Genomic DNA, 10,483 nt, shown 5'->3' on the forward strand with positions numbered 1-10,483 from the left:
AGAAAAATAGTAAGAAAAATGATGGCAAAAATCATGTATAGATGAACAAAAAAACCAGGGGGTCGGAAATGAAACATAGGGTGCAAAACAGAATCGTGCGCATGGGCCATGTGAAAGCCCAATCTTCAAATCAACCATTGGAACAAGGGTGTGTATGAGAAAAATAGTCGTAATGCTCAACAATTATTATAAAGCCCGCCCAAATAGGCCCACATGAACACAAGGCAATGAAAGTGAATACACTTCAACATCCACAATTCAAAATGGAAAACTAAATGCGCCAAACATCAAGGGAACATCAAGACTCAGGTTGGCCATGAACCACCACCAACCACCGTGCCAGAGGTTGCCTCCGACAACGGTGGTGTCAGAAAACTCAAATTAAGATCACCATTCAATATGCAATATCGAGTTGATCATGGATATGGAAGTGAAATTGCAAAATTCTCAAAGGAGAACTCAAATCGAGGGGAAGCATGTCAAGAACCCTAGAAGCTTAAAGTTAAATTAAATGGTGGTTACGAGGAATCAAGCCCTAGGACCTTAGGGCTTTAATTCCTCTTGTGAAAGCTTACATGATGGTAACTAGCGATTGAAGAAAAGGTGGAGATTTGAGGTTAGCCTATCGGAGAAGAAGATCAGAAAAAGCATCTCAGGTGAGTTCTTTCCTTCCTCTTTGACTTTTCTGTCTCGAATTCTCCTCTTCTTCTTTGTTCTTCTTCTTGAAATGTGGATGAGTGAATTTAGTTGAATGGAGTTGAATTCCTCAAGGGTAAGGTTTTGATGATGGAGGTTAATGGAGGTTCTGTTTAAGTGGTTGAAGGTGAGAACTTTCAGAGGTTTGAGAGATTCAAGAAGAGTGATTTTGAGAATTTGTGAGGATGAAGTGATTTAGAGATTTTTCGAGATGAATGACCCAGGTTGTGATTGCGTTCTGATTCCTCCTCTATGATTCAGGTAATGATTATGTTATATAATTAGTTGTTTCCTTTGAATCTATGAAAATCGGTTAGGATTTTGTAATTAAAAAATCTCTAAAATCAAGGGCAAGTAGTTAGTTATAATTGTTTGATGATTTCTGTTTGTATCATTTGTGTTGAAATCTAGGTAATCCAGTTGGCAATGATTGGTTAAGTTTAGTTATGAGTTTCTGTTTAGTTAGTTGGTGTTATGGCAATTAGGTTAGTTGGTGGGCATGAGTTCAGTTGGTGGTGGCATGAACTGATTAGGTTGTGATAGGTTCAGCTGCCTTGCTTGATGGAAGTGCCTTGGTTTTGCTATGCAATGATTTTGGCACGTGTTTGCTGCAAGTCTTGGTCATTATGTTGTAGGCTATGTGCATAGTATAATGTTGCTTGGTGAATGGCTATGGTTTTTTTACTAGCTCATGTCCTGATGGTTGTATATCTAGTTTGATGGTATTGTCTGTTAACTGTTGTAGGTGCATGGTCATGATGCAAGGTTTGTGTGTTGCAGACATGGTCCATTGCTTGGTCTTCTAGGCATATGTCTGGTATGCATGACTGTTAGCTTGGCATTGTTATGGTTCATTTGGTAGTTATGGGTTGGCATTGATGCATATATGTTGGTCTTGGTGCAGTGCCATGAAATATTATATGTATGTCATGTGTGTGCTGTAATGTTGTATTTATTTGTTTGCATTGCAATAGGTTTCTGCCATGGTTTCAAGGACAAGGTGTGCTGGAGGCTGGTTGTATTAGTAGGCCATGGTTGCATGACAAGTAACATGGTGGCTTAGAAATGTTGGAAACATGCTTTCTTGTACATGTAATGTAATGTTTGACCGTATTGGAATGTATTGTAGTGTATTGGGACCTGTTTGCATAATACTTGAACATGCTTGGATTTGACTTGGTTGGTTTTATAGGTTTGTGGACATGAACATGAACATGTATAATGGAAACTTATATTTGAAGCAACCATGGTAAAAGCAAGTAAATATGGCTTTTGGATGATTGAATCAAGGCCAATGGGATGAGATTAGGTCTTAGGGTGGTCAAGGGGGGTCAGATAACTTTGGTCAACTGATTGACCAAAAAGTCAATTGTTTGACCAAAAGTCAACTGTTGTCATTTTTGTCAAACTTGTATTTTTTTATGTTATGGATTTTCTTGTAATGAAATGGACATTTGGTATTTGGTATATGGAAATGATATTTGAATGTGAATTGAATTAAATTTGAATTGAATTGATATTTATATGGTATTCACTTGAATGGATTGAATATGAACATAGACTAATGGAAATGAATTGTATAGAATATGGACTTGGACTAATGAAATGAATAGAACTCCAATGATACAAGTATGAGACCTAAGAACCTAACAAACTTGAATAGGCAATGAAATGAATGAATATCATGATTTAAGTTAACCAAAGATTAATGGATCATCCAACAAGACAATGAAAGTGAAGTGAATGGGAATGAAGTAGACTTGAATGACCAATGACCAATGAAATAAATGACTAATATGGATGAAACTTGAATGAAGGATTAATGGACATATGAACGACTATGATTGAGCCAAACATGAACTAGCAATGACCAGATGAAATGATCACAAATGGGACAAGTAGGAGTTGTGGTGCCATGAGAATGGTCTTTGGACCAAAGGATACCATCAAACAATAGGTGGACATGTAATGACTTGAAATGAACTTGATCCAAACAATGAAACCTTAAGAACAAATGGCTTTGAATGAAGCTTGGTCAAGCCATTGAATCATGCACAAATGGATAGTATTGGACCAGATGAAATTAGGGTTAGGTGAACCCACAAGGAATGATAGCCACAATTAGGATTTAGCTTCACCAAGAAGATACAAATGAGTTCTAAAAAAAGCACACACACAAAGATCAAAGGGACAACCAAATAGGATTTAGCCTGGTTGAGCAACCTCAAGTTGCTAGGGAACCCTAGCTTCCATTAGGCACATACAACAATGTTTTGAATCCAAGATACATGTCCTCTTGTTTTGAACAATGCATATGCAAGTGAAATGACTAAGTATAATGATATGCACATGAATTATGGTTAAGGACCTAGGTGAACATTATGAAGGATAGGGTAAATTTTTGTATATGACACCTGTACTCGAGAACCCAATGTCTAGACGGAACCTCACAATCATACCAGAATCAAAATATAAGGACACGATTTCTCGAACATGGACACATTTAGCTCTCTTCTTGGTCATCAGTTTCTGACGGGAGGGAAGAGTTTAAACAGTTGTAGTGCCTAGATCCCTAGAAGACTAATGAACCCTGTAATATCCTCCTCTCATATACAAACTTTAAGAAGCACCACCATACCTATGAATTTTCTCTGGTTAAACAAAGTGGAAATATTGAAGTGGAAGGGAGAGGAAAAGGTGTTTTGAAAATAAAGTCAGAGCCCTTTATAGTAAGAAAAAAAACAATAACATATGTAACATATTTTTCTAATAGAGAAATTGTTGCAAGAAGTGGAAGGAGTTCTACACGTCAAAAACTTGTGTAATGAAAGAAACTTGATTGGGTTTTCCCAGGAAAAGAATCATGAACAACATTAAATACCACACACGCCTCTTTTCAACTAAATGATCATGCTTTCATAACTCAATGACATTTTGACTTCTCTAAAAATCACATGACTGATGTTTAACATCTCTTGGCTGACACATGAGCTACACAAGAGACACTTGTCATGAAATTGATGACTCACCGCTTAACTAGGAGACTCACCCCTGATTTAGGGACTCTCCCCTCAATGATTTAGTCCAAGTATTAATGACTTTTATTATTTCAAATTCAATATATTTAACTTCGAATTATGATAATTTTAAATTCTCGTACTTAATAAACTCTATATTTTTTTTTGTATATGTGTAAAATGTTCAATTTAATCATTAAGTTGAAGACATATTAATTCCATTGGAACACTCTAAAGTTGAAGGCGTATGTAGTAAGATAGTCTCTAAAATGAGTTTGTGACTAAAGTTTACAATTTTGGTTGTTAATTAAAAATTGTACATAAGGAAATTTCATTCAATCTCTATAATAAATAAATGAACTTGTTTTGTATTTAATCACCCACTAGTGATAATTTTCTAGTAATAAGTGGTGTTTCTTTGTAATAGGATCAAAATTAAAGACATATTTTATAAAATAATTTTAAAAAGATAATAAATTATTTCAATTTTAAAATGCATGAGTAGCCATTTTTGTAAATTTTAAATGCATCAAAATTATAAATATATTTTTAAACGTTTATTTGTTTTTAATTTTAAAAAAGTTGATCTAAATTGACTAACAAAAAAAACATTTCATAATTAAAAAAATTAACCGATGACATATTTAAGAACTAATTAAAATGACTATTTTTATAAAAAAAAGAAAGAGATAATTTGACTCAAAAATTGATTTTTTTAAAATAATCACTATTTTTTTAAAAAAAATCCAAAATAACTACCTTTCAAAACAGATTCGCCAGATGAAATGGCGCATCCATTTTGTATTAGAAGGAGGCGCCGGCATCACTGGCACATGCTTTGAAAGCATTGAATGTTGGCGCCAAGTGAGTTGGCGCATGCATTTTCTTTGGTGTATACGACAATTCATTTGACGCACACACCTTTGTATTAATTTTGTTTTATTTTTTAATAAATAATGAAATATAATGTTAAAAAAAATTTATTCATGATATAATAAAAGCTACATGGGATTGACAAAAATTTAATGATCGGCCCGATCGAAACGTCCCCCTGTTCCACATCCAGGTGCGTTAGTTTGTCTTCGAGGTCTCCCACGATTTTCCTGAGGTATTTGGGGTCTTTGCGTGCTGACCTGATCCAATGATGGCTGGTGTGAAGGTCCGGCGGAAGTTCCAGCGGTATTTGATAGATGTGTTATCATTTGTGCCCAATAGCCCGGGGGCTCTGGCCAACGGCGCTTCCGTAATGGATTTCGGTGCCCATGTTATCGTAGTTAGGTCGATGTGGTTGGATGGATTGTGGATGGTATAGTTTCCCGAATTGGGACATTGAATCGTTTTGGAAACGAATCAATGGTTCCTGGGGTGTACTATAGTTAAACAATGGTTGAATGTTTTGGTGATGGGATGTTTGAGTGGTCATTGGTGGGGGGCTACGATGAAGTGACCCATATGAATCATCTGGGCTATAGACGGTTGTGGTTGATGTGTATGGTTGTTGATGGGTAGGATTTGATTCTTGGATTTGTGGTTGGGTGGGTGGCATGAATGGATTGCGACGTTGGGTGTTTGGTTGTTGGGTGGATGACATGAATGGGTTGCGAAGTTGGATGTTTGGTTGCTGGGTGTATGTGGAGGTTGATGGTGTGAGGTTGGTTGTTGGGCTTGGGTGGTTTCACATTGGTGTTGGACGGGGACTTGTTGTTGGGCGTATGATGACGAAGCTAGTTGGCGTGGATCAATCAAATACCGTGGCTCAGACACAAATTATTGCGTTGTTACCGACCTAAATCATGCCATATATTGTTGAGTTGATCTTGCATCATGGATGATTGGTTCGTTTAAGATGTGTTGTCGTCGATTCCTCCATTGACGACACATCTCTTTTGTGAAGTCTCTCCAGTCGAAATAAACCCATTGGGCATCAACTCTTTTTTGATGTCAATCTCCCAAACACGTCGGAGGTTCTGGAATCTATTGCTGCATGCCGAACTGCAGTTTTACCCAGTCACGAAAGGAAGGTGAAATGTGGGGTCTCGGGTCTCCATCTCTCCAACAAAGCAATAATAAATTTGTAGTCCACCGAGTACGAGACTATGTTGAGGAGATTTCCAAATCCACTTCCTCTAATATATGGTTCTATCAAAGTATTTTGGGGTACATATTCATGTACACGACATCAAAATCGCTTTGGGTCCTAATAAAACATAAGTAAGAAATACAATAAGAAGAAGTAATATATAATAAAAACATAGATAATAAAGATATACGAAATAAATATAAAATAAGTAAAAAGAGAGTAATAACGTGCAAATGTCGAGATATTCTCGAGTCTTCCTCTGTGTTCATCATCCATAGTCAACAGAGATATAATGCTGCAGAGGTTGAGTGTTGTAGAGCTTGAGTGTGGCAGAGAAAGAGTGTGGTAAAGAAAGAGTGTTGTAGAGATTGAATGTTAGTGTTGCAGATGATTAGGTGTTGTGATTTGAAGCCCTATTTATAGATGAGGAAGTCTTACTAGGTTTGCAACCTACACAGCATGTGATTGGATGTATGTATGGCAACATGTAGGAGGCGCCATAGCCTTAGGCGCATGCATGCATTATTCACATGCAAGGTCACATGCACTAAGGGAAGTGGCGCATGCATGTGAATATTCACATGCAATGAAGAGGCGCTCATGCTAATGGCGCCTAGGTTGCTTTATGCATGAAGAGGAGCCCATGTTAATGGAGCCTAGGTTGCTTTATGCGCCTAGGGAATGGGCGTCTGTTTGGACTATTAGGGAAAAGATTCTTGTGAGATTCCTTATGTGCAGGCGCATGCTTTGTGTGTGCAGAGATTCTACCAGGCGCATGCATTGTGTGTTTTTGTCTCTGCATGGATTCTTTTCATTGCATTGTCTTGTCTGTGCAGATGAATTGTGTGATCAATGCATTCAACATTTACCTTATTTAAGTGCATGTGAATAACATATCAATGCATTCACCTTCAGTACCCATACAAATCAAAAGAAATACTAAAGTTATATTTAAAAAAATGTCTTCCTCACAACATTACAAGATTAGTGCCCATATCGAAGGTGAAATATTTGAGCATCAATTATTCGGTTTTTGTTTTCGCAACACAGAGGTAACTCGGTTTACAAGAAATCGACGATTAAATTTTTCACATCTGAAACAAATAATAGAAAAGAAATTGCAATGCAGTCCTGTGGACCAAATCATCTATAAAAATCTGGTTTGGTTTGCAGAAAACCAGGTGAAGTTTTATCAGAAGAAGATTCGAGATGATGACGATGTTCAACATATGTTTGTCAGTCACGAACAATCTGGGTACAACGATATAGAGTTGTATATATTACCACAACAACAACAAGTGTCTCAGTTCATTGATCAGTCACAAGTGTTTTGTGAAACTGATGACGACGAACAAGCTGAGGTCAATGTTGTAAATGACGAAGAAGAAGAAGCCGAGATTTTGGTTGATTCAATGGTGAATGCTGATGAAGAAGATGAGCCATTATCAGCTAGTCATGTATATTGTCCACCTTAACACATGACAAAATTTATTGGTACAAAATTTATTGTCCGAATGAACACTGCCTTTTCAGGTTGTCAGCTTCGTACCGGAAGAAGAGCGATTCTTGGGAGATTGGATCCATGGATCCAGTTCACATATGCATGCTCACAGACCCAATGCAAGACCATCGAAAACTAAGCTCTCAGCTAATATGCGAAGAAATATTATCTGTCATTGGTGACAATTTATCGTTAAAGGTGAGTATAATAATCTCGCATATTGTAGCACAATACCACTACACTCCATCATATATGAAGGAATGTATAGCTAAGACAAAGGTTGTTGAAAAAATGTATGGCAATTGGGAGGAGTCTTACGAACAACTTCCAAAATACATGTTGGCCTTAAAACAGTATGCTCCAGGGACTATTGTCAAGTTGGAAGCGTTGCCCGTGTATACACCAGACGGGACGTGTGCTATTGGAAATGGAATATTCCACCATCTCTTCTGGGCGTATCAATCATGCATCATAGGTTTTTCTTTCTGTAAACATATTATACAAATTGATGGTACATGGTTGTACGGGAAATACAAAGGAACGTTACTGATGGCAGTGGCACAAGATGGCAACAACAACATTTTTCCAATTGCCTTTTCCCTTGTTGAAGGGGAGACTACTGAGGGATGAAGTTTTTTCCTAAGAAATCTCTGATTGCATGTTGCACATTAACCAAACTTATGTTTGATCGCCAACAGACACCCTTCAATCATCAGTGCATATAATAACATTGATAATGGCTGGCAAGATCGTCCTTCAACGCATGTCTTCTATATTAGACATATTGCTTAGAATTTTATGCTGGAGATCAAAGACAAAATGTTGCGGAAGAAGGTTGTCAACGCAGGTTACGCATTATCAGAACCTTCTTTCAAACACTAACGCGAAGAAATAAGATTGTCAAACGCAGATGCAGTACGATGGATCGATAGTATTACATTGGAGAAATGGACTAGAGCATACGACAACAGTCAACGTTGGGGCCACATGACAATAAGTCTCGTGGAATCAATGAACTTTGTCTTCAAAGGCATCTGTAACCTACCTAGAACCGCTTTGGTGCAGGCAACATATTTCAGGCTAGGGGCGCTGTTTGAGACCAGACGTTCCAAATGGAGTTCAGTGTTGTAATCTGGGCAGTTGTTCAGTGATGCTTCAATGAAATTCATTAGACATGAAGCTGCCAAAGCAAACACACACGTGGTCACGGTGTTTGACCACACTAAAGGTTGGTATATTGTTGTAGAGTCCATGGATCACAATAAGGGTATATCGATGGGACAGTACAAAGTCGAACTAGATAGAGGTTGGTGCGACTGCGGAAAGTTCCAAGCCTTTCGTACGCCCTGCTCCCATGTCATTGCGGCATGTTCAAATGTTCGAAGGTATCCATCCTACTTGCTATCTGACGTTTACAAAGTCATCAGCCTATCAAATGTTTATAAAATTATTTTTTCCATAGTGGCAAAAGAGGATTACTGGCCAGAATATCAAGGGGACATCGTCTAGCACAACGAAGTTATGCGAAGGAAGAAAAACGGTAGCCCAAATAGCACTCGCGTTCGAACCGAAATGAATACGGCGAACAAAATGGTTAGATTATGTAATTCATGCCATCAGTCAGGTCACAATCGTACTAACTGTCCTAGTGTTGGTACGAGCACAATAAGATAAATTCACATGTACCTCTATGGCAATTGTAAGACCCCAATTTTGTCCCTAAGATCCCTCATGGCATCATAACATTGCACTTGCATTGCCTCAAGGATCATTAGCATCTTGGTTCCCTTTACCTTTGGGAGGGACTTCTTGTGAGTGGTTTGAGATCATCAAGCATACTTGAATTGTATATCATTGCTTTTCTTGTTTTGTTTACTAACCAAAAGCACAAAAATATGTCACTAACATCTTTTGTTTGTAGCTAGAGCAATCACCAGGCCAAAACTTCAAGGAGATCCCTTGTGCAATGGTAAGGTCAAGAGGAGATGATAGCAAGCATGGTAATGATTACCAAAGCTCTCATCCATAAAATATGCTTCCCTAGCATCTAAATTCACCATTTTGATCAAAGCAAGTCAAAGGGTTTGAGGTTTGTGCCCCAAGGAAACCCTAATTCATCTGTGCATCACAATGCCTTGCTCTTGAAGCAACCTCAGCCCATGGTCAAATACAATCAAGGGAAGTTCTTTAACTTATCATTTCATGAATATTTGAACTTATTTGAGTGTCCTCAATCATCAATTCATCAAGATATGAGTTGTGGACTTGAGAAGTTGATCAGTCAATTCATTTGACAATTTTGAAATGCACTAAGGCCTAACTTTTCATGTGTTGGTCAAATGGAGATGGTTCCAAAGGAAAAAATGTTCTTAACTACAATATTAACAACTTTCATGTTAATTAAAAATTGATTTGAAGCTTGGAAGGTCATCTCCCATTCCAAGACATTATAGGTCATTTTGATTGAAACCCTAATTTTGGGTCAACTTACTAAGGACATAACTCATTCATTTTTTATGATTTTGATGTGGGATCAAATGCATTGGAAATCTTAAGGTGTCTACTTCAAATGTTATTTTGAACAAAATTTCAAAATCTCAAAGGAAATACATGTGATAATGCAAGACATTATAGGTCATTTTGGGCCAAATGCATTAAAAGGCAAAAAAGTCCAACTTCAAGTGACCATAACTCTTTCACCAAAAATCCAAATGATGCAAAATTTAAGTCCATTTTGATTGTCATGAAAATATCTACAACTTTGATGTTGGAGGTTTGTTCATTTGAGGCTTGCATCATCAAAACATAAGGGCTTGAACATTGGCCAAATTTAGAAACTTTGCCTTTACATGTTTTGCACGTTGCACTTTAAACTCAAATTTCATAAATTTCCACACTTCAAATGAATTTTTGTCCAACATAACAATTGTTCCTTACATCAAGACCTTTCCAACCATTACTCACATGATCATGTTTGGATTTGGCAAATGGCATTTTCGAAGAAGGGAATATTTTGGTGCATTTATGGAAACTTGATTCAAACTTCATGCATAACCCAATTACATCATATCTGCACGTCCAAAACCAATATGCTGATGTTAAGCTTGCCAAATCAATTAGATTTGGGCCTTCCATGCGCTTGTACAGGCCCATGCATGGAGGCCCTCTTCATTCATGCACATGAAATTT

At 37.4% G+C, this 10,483-nt stretch overlaps 1 long non-coding RNA gene across 1 annotated transcript; it reads left to right on the top strand.

The window, feature by feature from the left end:
• The first annotated feature begins 229 nt into the window (after positions 1-229).
• LOC127130198 (uncharacterized) lies at positions 230-2,188 on the top strand. Its single transcript, XR_007806433.1, has 3 exons — positions 230-957; positions 1,442-1,513; positions 1,671-2,188. It is a non-coding gene; the product is annotated as an uncharacterized LOC127130198 (long non-coding RNA).
• The last annotated feature ends 8,295 nt before the right edge of the window (positions 2,189-10,483 follow it).

The sequence above is a fragment of the Lathyrus oleraceus genome, chromosome 1, assembly GCF_024323335.1.
Source record: "Lathyrus oleraceus cultivar Zhongwan6 chromosome 1, CAAS_Psat_ZW6_1.0, whole genome shotgun sequence".
In the NCBI taxonomy this organism is placed as follows: domain Eukaryota; kingdom Viridiplantae; phylum Streptophyta; class Magnoliopsida; order Fabales; family Fabaceae; genus Lathyrus; species Lathyrus oleraceus.